Here is an 11,488-nt window from a genome sequence, read left to right on the forward strand (position 1 = left end):
TTTGTTCTAATTATTTTCGAGTTGTTTGATATTTTGCATGTCTAGAAGATCATAAGGTAACTTGTTACCCTTTGATCACGAAATTGAAAGGACTTTGAAAACAAATAGAAGACTTGCTAGGAGAACTTTGAGAGGTATTGGTGAGGTTGTAGATATTCAACCAAATACTATTGAGTTCATCAACCCTTTTGCAAGAGAAGGTGAGGAGAACCCAACACAAAATCCAACACAAAATCAACCCACAATGCCTAAGTTTTCATCACATTCCGTACCCACCGAGGAGAACCTACCCAATGGTACTCCCACACCACAACATCTAACCGGAAATTTTATTGCCAAATCCGCATTTATCCAATTAGTCGAAAGAAGCCAATTTGGGGGGATGCCAAGTGAAGACCCTCATTCTCATATGCAGACCTTTTGTGACTATTTTGATGCGATTTCTCAAACTGGTGTAACTCAAGACCAAATTCGATGGGCCTTATTTCCTTTTTCTCTAATTGGCACCGCGAAACAATGGTTGAAAGGCCTTGATAAGGCTACTCTCGGAATTGATTCTTGGAAGAAGTTGGCTCTAGCTTTCTACAAAAAGTTCTATCCACCGGAAAAGACTAACATGCTAAGAGCTCAAATTACGGGATTTAAGCAAAGGGATGAAGAATCTTTGTATGAAGCTTGGGAGCGATTCAAGGGAATTTGTCGCTCATGTCCCAACCATGGACTTAGCAAGTCGTTCTTGGTACAATAATTTTGGAACGGTCTTTATGAAGATTCAAGGAACATTCTCAACATGGGATCAAATGGAATGTTCACCGAAGTTGATGACAATCAAACTTGGAACAAAATTGAGGAAATGGCAGTCCATAACTCACAATATAGTAGACCTCGCAAGGCTACTAGAGGAGGAAAGCATGAAGTGGACTCCATTACTCAATTGGATGCTCAACTTAGTGCTCACATTGATACCATCAATTTGAAGTTTGAAAAAGCTATGGCTAGACTTGAAGAAGCCTCAAAATCACCAAAGCATCATGTTAATGCCATGACGACATCTTCATCGATCCCAAGTGGGATATGTGAGAATTGTGGAACTTTGGGACATGACCAAAGTGAACGTAGGGGAACAAATGAACAAGTGAATGCTTTCCAAGCATACAAGAGTGGTACCCCTTAGTCAAATTATTACAATGAAAACACCAAATTCCACCCAAATCTCTCATATAAAAGCCAAAATGTTCAAAACCCTCAAACAACATACACCCCACCTCCCATGAGAAACCAAAATCAAAGACCCTTTTACAACCAAAACCAAGGTTACTAAAATCAAACTCCATACAATCAACAAAATGACCAAGGTTTTGATGTTCAAAAAGCGGTCCTCCAAATGCAAAAGAATCAACAAGAGTTTTTCACTCAAATGCAAAAAGATAGTCAAGCAAAAGAAATCACCATCAACAACATCCTAGCTCACACCAAAATGTTGGAAACCCAATTGACTCAACTAGCATCTTCAAGCTCACAAAGACAAAAGGGGCAATTACCACCTCAAAGTAATCCCCCAAGACATGAAACGGTTAGTGCCATTCACTTGAGAAGTGGTACAAGGTATGAAGCACCGAAGAAGCAAGTTGAGGATGAAGTTGTGGAAGCTAGTGACAAAGAAGAAATTGTGCAAAAGTCCAAGGATGGAGAACCATCAAAAGAAGAAATTTCAAAGAAAAATGAAGACAAGGTCAAGGAGAAGGAGCCCATTGTGATTAGACTTCCTTTTCCAAGTCGTCAAGCCAAGCCCAAATTTGATGACCAACTTGGAAAATTTATGGAAATTGTGAAGAATTTGGAAGTCTCGATTCCTTTCACGGAATTAATCAATCACGTGCCGGCCTATGCAAAATACATGAAAGACATCCTCACAAAGAAGTAGTCGATCCGGAAGCTTGAGACTATCGCCTTCACTAAAGTGAGTAGTGAAATCCTTCAAGGGAGTTCACCTCCAAAACTCAAAGATCCGGGAAGCTTCTCAATACCGTGTACCATTGGTGACACCACGATCAACAAAGCCTTATGTGATCTAGGGGCTAGTGTGAGTGTTATGCCGTACTCGGTGAGTAAAAGTTTAGGGATGGGAGAGCTTAAATGCACCAATATCACACTCCAAATGGCCGATAGATCGATGAAGACACCATTAGGGATATGGTAAGATGTTCCCGTAAGAGTTGGGAAATTTTTCATCCCGATAGACTTTGTCATTGTTGACATGGAAGAAGACTCCAACATTCCAATCATTCTAGGAAGACCTTTCTTACACACCGCGGGTGCGGTGATTGATGTGAAGCATGGAGAGCTCACTCTAGAAGTGGGAGATGAGAGCATAACTTTCAATCTTGACAAGGCCATGAGAGCTCCCTGTTTGCATGAACCATGTTTTATGATTGATCATTATAGCCGGAAGGATGATAGGAAGAAGTCGGAATTCCAATGGAAGAAGAAAATTGATGATGCTCCATTCAAAGAGCAAGTGAATTGTAACAAAGGGAGCTTGAAAAGCTCACCAAAATCAAGCAATGAAGAGGATGGCCTCATTCGCCAGGATAAGAAAGCGGGAGAGTTGTCTCTATCAACTCAAGAGATCTTTAGTGATCAAGTAGATGAAGTTTGTGGTCTTTGGGACGATGAGTTCTAAGGGATTTTCAATCCCTATATTGGTAATGCTATCGATAAAGACCGACATGAAGGACAATAAGGGCAAATGTCTATTGAAGATCTTTATCATGATAATGAACAAGCTTTTGACTACTTTTTCAAGGTGTTGAGCAACATCAACAATACCTTGGACATGCCCCCATGACATCTCACTAAGGATGAGAGTTTGGTGGAGTCCTCCCTAAACCACCATTTGTAAATATTTCTAACTCCCTAACTTGCATTTTAATTCTTACATTGCATTTCTGTCATTTTTGGATTTTTATGCTTTGATCAAGATAATTATCATTTTTGAGAGAAGTGAGGGAAGGACTAATGATTTTATTGATGTGTAGTGCTTTAAGCTTAGTGTGGGGATAACAATTGCCTAGGCTATTCATGCCTTAGTAGTGCCCCTACAATGAAGAACACGGGATTTGAAGAATGAAAAATGACAAGGGATATGCAAGTGCACGGATGGAACTGAATCCGGGTAAAATAGGGAGAATCCGAGCGTTTTCAAAGGAATCCGCTCGTCTTCATGAAAGACGCCCATCTTTGCCAGAATCCGCCCGTCCATTTTAACTGAGAATTTGAAATTTTGGGACTGTCTGACAATCCGAGCGTCCTGGTAGAGAAGACGCTCGTCTTCAAAAATCCGCCCGTCTTTGCAGGAAGACGCCCGTCTTTTTGCCTGTGAAAAACAAGAAAGCCTGTTGTCTATGAATCCGCCTGTGTTCAGCAGAAGACGCTCGTCCTGCAATCAAAGTATCCGAGCGTCTTTTCTGAAAGACGCCCGTCTTTAGGCGAGAATCCTGAACACAAAATAGGCATAATCCGAGTGTCCCGAAGGAAAGACGCTCGTCTTCCCCTGCAGTTTAAACTTTTTCGGGTATTTTAAATACCCCCTCCCACATTCATTTCTTCATTCATTCATTCAAAACACTACCCATAAACCCCCAAAACTCAAAACCCTCATCCTCTCCATCACCAAAACAAGATTTCCTCATCCAAATTCAACAAAATCAAATCCAAAATTCCTTTTAACAACAATTAATCACTCCTCTTCCAACAAAAATCAAACCAAGCACCAAAATCTTCAACCTTTGAGTCGATTTTTGAATTACAAAGGCAAAGCCTTTCATCTTAAATCGATTTGGGTATACTTAGAAACTTAAGATTTTCACTCTTTTCTTGGTATAATCATCAATGGCAAGGACAAAAGGATCAACAAAGGCACCTAAGGCAAAGACACTCTTAACAAGACAAAAATGTCTTCAAGCAAAGAAAGCCTTATTGGCTATGGTGGTAGCTAGTTCAAACTTGGAAGTTCAACAACAAAATTCTCCCTTGGAAGCAACAACATCAACAACTCCGGAAATTGCTCAATTATCAAACTATCCGGAGGTAATTTTCATTTCTAACTCCCATAGGGATACATTTGCCAAGTATGCTAGAAAATCCTTTCTACCCACCAAATTCATATGTGAAGATGCCTTGAACGAATTGGGTGTCCTTGAACAAACAAAAGCCTTCTTTGAAGCCATGGGGTTGGGAAAATTGTTTGCTACAAGAGAATTGACATACCCCTCCCTTACCTTAGAATTCTTGAGTTCTTTGAAAGTGACTAAGGTAGAGACTAGAGAAAAAATCGAGTTCTGCCTTGCCAATGTGAGTAGGCGCATCACCTTTGATGAATTGGGTAAAGCATTGGGTCTTAGTGATTCACCTAGTTATTACAAGAATCCCGAAAAATATGAACCTGCTCCTCTTTGGGAGGCGATTTTCGGGAGGAAATTTGAGAACTATCATGCTAGTCGCGCTCTATTAGTCCACCATCCGGGCATTAGAGTGTGGCACAAGGTCATCGGGAATACTATCATTGCAAGAAAAGACACTAACCACTTTACCAAGCTCGATTGTGTTCTACTTGAGTCAGCCTTAAATATTGGATGGGAATTCACCAAGCCTTACAATTCTCAAAGGCTTTTGGTGGAAAGATGGCTCAATGTTGATTGTGGAAATCAAGGCACCACTTTTATTGTAAATGGAGGTCTAGTCACTCTTTTGGCTAAGTATTTTGATCCGAATTTCAACAAGGATAGCAAGTATGTGGGGAAAAAGGGGGGTCATCTCATTGACATGGATGCCATGATTAACAAGGACAAGTGGGTCACTCATAACCCTCTTGACACCAAATATGGGTGGCTCACCAATGAAGCTAGATCTTTTACTTTGCCTTCCAAGATATGCCGTTTGAGTGTCCATCGGACCAACTACCTTCTTCCCCTCTCAAAAGAAGCCGAATACATCATCCGTCAACAAAGGGGTGAAATTGAAATGCCCTCCTCCTCCATTGTCACACCACCCTACCCATTCAAGTATCAAGAGTTCAAACCCGAAGGTGTTAAAGCAAGCAATGAATACATGACTCTACTTATGCAAGAGATGCACAAACAAGCTTTTAAGGATCGGGAAGATGCATACTTCGCCCAAGGTCCACCTCTCCTTCATTTAGCTAGGCAAGGACTACTTGATCCTTCATGTCCTTTGCCTAGTTGGGCGGATAAGAAAGTCTTCTTTCCAAGTGCATCTAGAGGTGAGAGACCGGGTGACGATGAGGTTGTCGGTGATGAGGTTGTTGATGAAAGCATTGATGAAGAGGTAAATGAAGAGGAAGAGGCTAATGAAGAAGAAGAGGATGATGAAGGAAGTGAGCAAGAAAGTGAAGAGGGAAGTGGAGATGAGTCCACTTCTATTGAGGAAGATGATGACAATGATGATATGGTGGAAGACTAGCAAGCTTTGGAGGCTCCTACCCTCTTGAGGTTTGTCTACTTCTTTCTTTGCTTTATTTATTTTATCTTGATCTTGGTTGGAGAGTCCTAGCAACATAGAGGACTAACACCTCGGCCCCATTGAGGTGTTCTTATTTCATTGTTCCCACTTTTGAAAATCCAAAATGACAATTTAGTTTCATGCATTGCATCTTGTGTGCATGAACTACCCCCAACTTTAGGACATTAGAAATAATTTCTATCTCGGTTTTGGGAAGTACATGCATACGCAACGGGAGGTAATCTAAATTACGCTCTCCGTCATAAACAAAAACCCATGCATCATGTAGTGCAGATTAGTACAGCTTGCATTTAGTGTAGAATTGATGCATCATGTTTGCATAATTTCCCATCATTTTGGCCATTGAGGACAATGCCCATATTAGTGTGGGGATGGGGAATTCTAACTTAACTTTTATTCAAAAATCCAAAAAAAATCAAAAAATTTTGAAAAACCATAAAAATTGAAAAAATTTGAAAAACCAAAAACAAGTTCATTTCCTTTGTAGTGTAGTCATGTATATATTGTGTTTGTTTTATCCTTTTTCACATTGATTTACTACGCCACATCCGAGACATGAGGATCATGAAGACCGCATGGTATGATCTTTCCAATCTCCTTTTTCCTCTTTATGTTAATGACTATGTTGCTTTATTTTGATTGATGCGGTATAACAATGTAAACTTAGGACTTGCATTTAGTTTATATGTCATACTAGTTGGTAGAAGCATATGCATTAGGATGTTTATATGCTAGTTGCATCATGGCATGTAGTTGCATGTTAGAAAAATTTTGCGAAACCGTCTACTTGGGAAGCTTGACAAGTGTATATAGGCCCTAGTAGATGCTTTTTCTTCTTAAAACTTTGCTTGTTAGAATGCTTGTAAAACACCCTAGGATGTGTCATGCTAGTATCCTTTGACCCATGGATTAAGGCCTAGTCAAGAGTACCTTGTGGTGTGATAACTCCTTAACTACCGTTTATTCCAAGGTGACCCTTGAAACCATGCATCCATCATCCATGTTCTACCACATTTTTATCATCAAAGGGAATGGGCACAAAAAGAAATTGATTTAAGTTCAATGAAATGAAAAGTGAAAGAAAGTTTGCAAAATGCATCAAATGAAAAGAGGAGCAAAAATAGACTCCTAATGTTTCAAATATAAGGCACCCTCGCTACATATGAGGTGACTTTGAAAATGTTCAAAAAGAAATGCAAAAAGTTGAAAAGTTGTCAAGTGTCGAAAAGCCAAAAATCAAAAAGAAATGGCAAGAAAGTGTTCTCAAATGTTATATGCCACATGAAATTGGGGGGAAAAACAAACAACAAAAGCAAACTCCCAAAGAGAAACTCAAATATCTATTGATCCTTTTATCCATCGTATCCACTTTTGTGCATGGTAGAGAGGGGACGACCCTTCTTCTTGTCTAGGCAAGAGGGGGAATTCCGCGATCCTCCAGTGTTTCTAACACCATAGGGAGCCTATTCTTGACAAAAGAATTTAACGATTGAGGACAAAGGTACCCTAGCTTGACATTGTTGGAGTAGTGTCCTCCACAATGAGTGCGTTTACATATTAAATCTCGTAAAAGGAATATTGAGGATTTATTTTATTTATTTGTCAGCTGGTCATCATTAATCGGTAATGATTGGCTGACTAGAGTTTGACATTACTGTCGTGTGACGGCGGTGATCACCTGTTCCCTTTAGGTCACACCTATAGGATGACGCCCAAATAGAATAAATTAATTGTTCGTATGAGATACGAGATAATTAATTCCTTGTATTATTTGACTCTTTGTTAGTCACATAAATGTATTATTTGATGTCGGGTTACGAACTCGGGACAAAGAGATTTATTATTTAATTATGAGATGTTTAAATAATAAATGATTAGAATTTATTAATTAATTGTTAATTAATTAATTTTATACGATATGTGTATATGTTTTGAGGTAGAATCAATTAGCTATTATATTTTACAAGAGGTTGTAAAATTAGCTAAATGGGTTAATATTGACACATTGTATGTTGATAATATGGTATTATGATTACTTAATAGTTAAGTAGTTATTGGTAGTTAATTTATATTATTTAAGGGTTAAATAATTAAATAAATATTTAATTATAAAAGATAATTAAATATAAGATTTATAAGCATTTGTGGGGCAAATGTTGAAAACCGAAATGGACCATAAGTAGTCCACATGTTTCGGTTTTTATGAGGACATACAAGTGTCCTTTGTAGTGGATTTTCCACTAAGGATTGTTCCTTTATTTTTGCTATAAATACTCCATTATTCACTTCATTTCCTAGGTTGAAAAATTTGAAGTAAAATTTGTCCAATTTTAAGCCTAAAACCGGTAGCCCTCTCTTCCTTAAGAGACCAGTTTTCCTTCTTATTTTCTTCATCTTATTCATCTAAAAACACATATAATTATCTACTAATAATATTATCATAGTAATAATATTTATTAGTACATCAAATATATTACAAACAAGGATTACTACTAATTTTACCTAGTTAGTAATATAGTAGTTTTTGGGTTGATTCTTGGGTGTATCCTTAGGAGACCATCTTTTTGGTCGTTAGTTGTCTTGGAGGATCATCCATTTTCATAGCTCAAGAACAACATCAAGGAAGGAGTCCTTGAGTTGTGCCCTTAACTTACCTTATACAATGTAATGATTTTCTTGTCTTAAGATGGTTTAATACCATCTTTTATACTTTTTATTTGCATGCATGTAGATTTAGACCACTTTAAATTAATTTATAATTTTAATATCATAAGATGACTATTAATTTGGTCTAAATAACTAACAAGTGGTATCAGAGCATTGTTAAATACATGCATGTTGTTTTAAGACGATTTTAGTAATTTATGAGATAAATTAATAAAATTGATATTATGTTACTAAAATTCGTTTTATAACATAATATAGTCTTGCATTAAAATAATATGGTCTTTGGATGATATGGGACGAAAATTTGATTTTTGTTAAATTTTTTCTCCACTTTTTATAACTTAAATTGGCATAAAATTGAGTAAAAATGCATTAAAATTAATTAAGAGTTAATTAAATTGAGTTGCATATTAATTTTATGCATATTTATTTATAAATAACCACATGCATGTTCTATTTATGAGATACGTAGATACATTAGGTTAATGTGATTAATTTAGGTAGTTTATTGATTTTTATTTGATAAAAATGGGTAAATAATGGTTATTTTGTAAATAAATATTGATTTAACTTTTGGGCTCGAAATTTCTGAATTTTTAGCTCCTGGAAATTGTTCCAAAATGTACAAAATTTTATTTTAAGTCATTTCAATTTTTATGGTTTGATTTAGAATTAAATCGTAAAAATTGTCGCTTTACCGATTAAATTGTGAAATCGTTTTAAATAAATTTTAAAATAAAAAATTTTCACTTTCATGGAATTTTTGGTGTAAGACCAGAATGTTCATGGTTTTGAAATTTATTTTTCCATAAATTTTTATATTAAATGGAATTTTTGTATGATAATTGCGAATTATTATATCATTTTTGTCATAATTGTGTTTTAATTCCCATATAAATTCAAAATAATTGTTGAGAATAATTGTTTTGATATTAGACCAGATTAGTATGATGAATAAGTCTTAAAAGTGTTTTAAGAATTGATTATGAATTTTTTATTGGTAAAAAATTCCGTCAAAGCAAGCTCAAATGATCGTTGTTGGTAAGTTAGACGATTTGGCATGCCATTTTCCATAATGCATTTTATTATTCATTTAGATGAATGGTTTTTAGAATTATAATTATGTAATTTTTCCTAATATGGCCATAGGTAGAAGTTGGTATTTCCCGTAATGTAAGGGAATATCGACTTGTTTTGTAATTAATTGCGATTTCGCATCGCCTAATTTGTAATTAATTAATAGTTTTATTTTAATTTTATTAAAAATTGTATAATAGGGTATTGTTATGTAATTTAATTATTAGTAATTAGATGAAGCATCTAAAGACGGAGTTTTCATGGAAACGGTGTTTTTGGAAAAGCGTTCCGAAATCCTAAAGAAGGAGGCCAATTTATGAAGACTCAAGGGACCAAGGAGTTGGTTTCCGAAGTGTAATAATTTTAGTTAATTAGATTAACTAGGTGGCCATATTAGGACTTGTTTGTTTTAATTCTTCTATGCATTCATGCCAAATCGTCACTACATGTTTTATTTTTGTTGTTATCGATTTAATTGTCTAGCATTCACTAATTTAGTTATCTTAAAAGTGATAGACAATTAAATTGATAAGATCTCTCACATTTGTTTAAAATTGAGACTAAGCCTTACCAAATAATAGCACCTATGAATCCCTTCTTCATTAGAGGTAGGTTCGGATCACCGAGGTACACTCTTTTTACGTTGGGTAAGTAGGGTAATAAAAGTTATTACGCGTGAAAATTGGTTGGACTCAACGGGGTAAATATGGGTTGAATCGGTCCAACGTGCCCATATTTATTCTAGGGCTAAAAGATAGATTTTAAGAAAATCCGTCAACCAAGAGTTCTAGTAGTAGAAACAGTCAAAGTTGTTGACTCACCAAATTTATATAAATATGGGTTGAATCGGTCCACCGTGCCCGTGTTTATATAAAATTGGATCTTGGAATCATTTCTATAATTCAGTGGGAGATCATTATATAAATGGGAACTTGTTAAATAGTTTCACAAGTTAAATATTTCTAGACGATAAATGTTAATCTTTCCTCTATTTCCTTTGTAGTAATCACGATGACTTCTACTAGTGAAACCGCCACCATAGCTAGAGATTCATGGCTACGTTCTTTTATGGACAAATATGTATTAAAAGCCGACGATAGTAATTTTAAAGATTGGGAAGAACAACTTCGATTAGCTGCCGCAGGTGATGGCAAATTACGCTACCTTGTCGATCCCTCTCCCCCTTCACCTAGTATTAGGGCCACTGCCGATGTAAGGGAGGCTTTTTCAAATTATCAAAAGGAATCCGCTGCAATAAAAAATATTTTTATTTTTTCAATGGATCCTGCTTTACAAAGGCAATGTGTCAAGTTTCGCGATGCACATGAAGTCTTCTCGAGGCTTTCTACTATGTTTTCTCAAGCGCCGAGAATAATTCAATATGACACCGCAGTTCGTTTCTTTGAGGCTAACCTCAAAGATGGTCAACCTGTATGTTCAAACGTACTTCAAATGATTGAGTACGTGGAAACTTTAGAGGGGTTGGGATGCAAGATCCCTGACGAACTTGTGGTGGACCGAGTGCTCCACTCTCTCTCGCACGTCAAGGGATTTACCCAATTTAGGGTAAATTACAATATGACAAACAAGAGAAAGAGTTTACATGAGCTCCATTCTCTGCTTGTGCAAGCAGAGATGGACATAATATTGAGTGGGAGTACGAGGAAAGATGTGCTTGCGATTAACGTGAAGGGGAAGAAGCAGTTTAAGAGGAATGCAGGTAAGAAGCCCGTTCAGGTGGAGGGCAAAGGTAAAGCAATTGCGAATTCCTCTAGCAAGCAAAAACCTATAAAGGGTAATCCTCTTAAAGATACTTGTAATTATTTTAATAACAAGGGACATTGGAGACGTAATTGTACAAAGTACCTGGATGACATAAAAGCTGGCATTGTGAAGCCGACATGTAATTTCTCAACTGAATCTTTTATGATAGACATAAATTATGCTTCAAATACAACTTGGGTATTAGATACCGGTTTTGGTTCTCACTTGTGTAATAATTTGCAGGGCCTAAAAAGCATAAGGAAGCTAAACAAGGGTGATGTCGATCTCCGAATGGGAAACGGGTCTAAAGTAGCTGCCGTCTCTGTAGGAACTTATGTACTTATTTTAGCTTCGGGGTTGGAGTTACATCTTAATAATTGTTATTTTGTACCAACGCTATCTAGAAATATAATATCCGTATCTGTGTTAGACACAGAAA

At 36.6% G+C, this 11,488-nt stretch overlaps 1 non-coding gene across 1 annotated transcript; it reads right to left on the reverse strand.

Annotated features, from left to right (window-relative positions):
- Positions 1–616: 616 nt before the first annotated feature.
- Positions 617–723, reverse strand: LOC141635077 (small nucleolar RNA R71). The gene has a single exon (XR_012539783.1). It is a non-coding gene; the product is annotated as a small nucleolar RNA R71 (small nucleolar RNA).
- Positions 724–11,488: the final 10,765 nt, after the last annotated feature.

Source organism: Silene latifolia, chromosome Y, assembly GCF_048544455.1.
Source record: "Silene latifolia isolate original U9 population chromosome Y, ASM4854445v1, whole genome shotgun sequence".
Classification (NCBI taxonomy): Eukaryota; Viridiplantae; Streptophyta; class Magnoliopsida; order Caryophyllales; family Caryophyllaceae; genus Silene; species Silene latifolia.